At 39.7% G+C, this 1,000-nt stretch overlaps 1 protein-coding gene across 1 annotated transcript in view; it reads right to left on the minus strand.

Moving 5' to 3' along the window:
* The window catches only part of LOC128641275 (flavin-containing monooxygenase 5), a 111,184-nt gene extending 110,821 nt beyond the window's left edge, over positions 1–363 (minus strand). Inside the window, exon 1 of the mRNA XM_053693869.1 lies at positions 231–363. The gene's annotated coding sequence lies outside the window, so the exon portion shown is untranslated. The remainder of the gene's footprint in view (positions 1–230) is intronic.
* Between the last annotated feature and the right edge of the window lie 637 nt (positions 364–1,000).

Below are 1,000 nucleotides of genomic sequence, written 5' to 3' on the forward strand. Positions count from 1 at the left end.
CACTAAGGAAGATTGGCATAAAATATAGATTGGTGACGCATTTCTACTACTTTTTCCTGCTTTTTAAATCCTTTCTGCCCTTTATCTCTCTTCTTGACCTGGGTAGAGCACAGAGTAAACAATGGGCAGCTATGTAAGTTATGGCTACTCACACCTTTAAGCATTGCAGTAATGATTTAGGTATCACCCCCTGCACTTAGCCCCCTGTGCTGACAGTGCTCCCCACTCACCCTTCACACCTGTCTTCTCACCAAACAATGTAAGGGCTGGGAAGATGGCAGGGATTAGGACCGACACCCTTACATAACCACAATGTTACATACGCTTGTAACAAAGGCGAGGTCCTGCCTGTGAAAAGTGCAGCTAGTACCTCCCTAGTGTGTACAGCACTGTACAGCTCCAGTGCAGTGTTTCTTTTATAACCTTCTGGTTATTATAGCAGTGAGATATCCTGGTCTCTAAGATCATACATGACATCGTTTATAAAGCAGCCTCCAAAATGTATCTACTTAAAGGGACATGAAACCCATTTTTTTCTTTCATGATTCAGATAGAACATTGCTTTGTTTTTGGTATATGTTGTTGAAGGAGCAGTAATGCACTACTCAGGTGAGCCAATGACAAGAGGCATATATGTGCAGCGACCAATAAGCAGCTAGATCCCAGTAGTGCATTTCTGCTCCTGAACCTACCTAGGTATGCTTTTAAATAAAGGATAGCAAGAGAACAAAGCCAATTAGATCATAGAAGTATATTGGAAAGTTGTTTAAAATTGCAGGCTCTGACTGAATCAGGAAAAACACTTTTGGGTTTAATGTCCATTTCTACGTGGAATATTTATGTTTAGCAGAATTCTGAGGAACATTTCAGCCAAAACTGGAATAAACATGGGTGCTGTTCAGTTTAGTAGAAGCATGTTTGTAACATACATATATTACATCTACATATTTACAATATACAGTACATGTATTAGCAAAGATGCTTCTAGTAAAAGCTATAG

This window comes from Bombina bombina, chromosome 10 (assembly GCF_027579735.1).
Source record: "Bombina bombina isolate aBomBom1 chromosome 10, aBomBom1.pri, whole genome shotgun sequence".
NCBI lineage: Eukaryota > Metazoa > Chordata > Amphibia > Anura > Bombinatoridae > Bombina > Bombina bombina.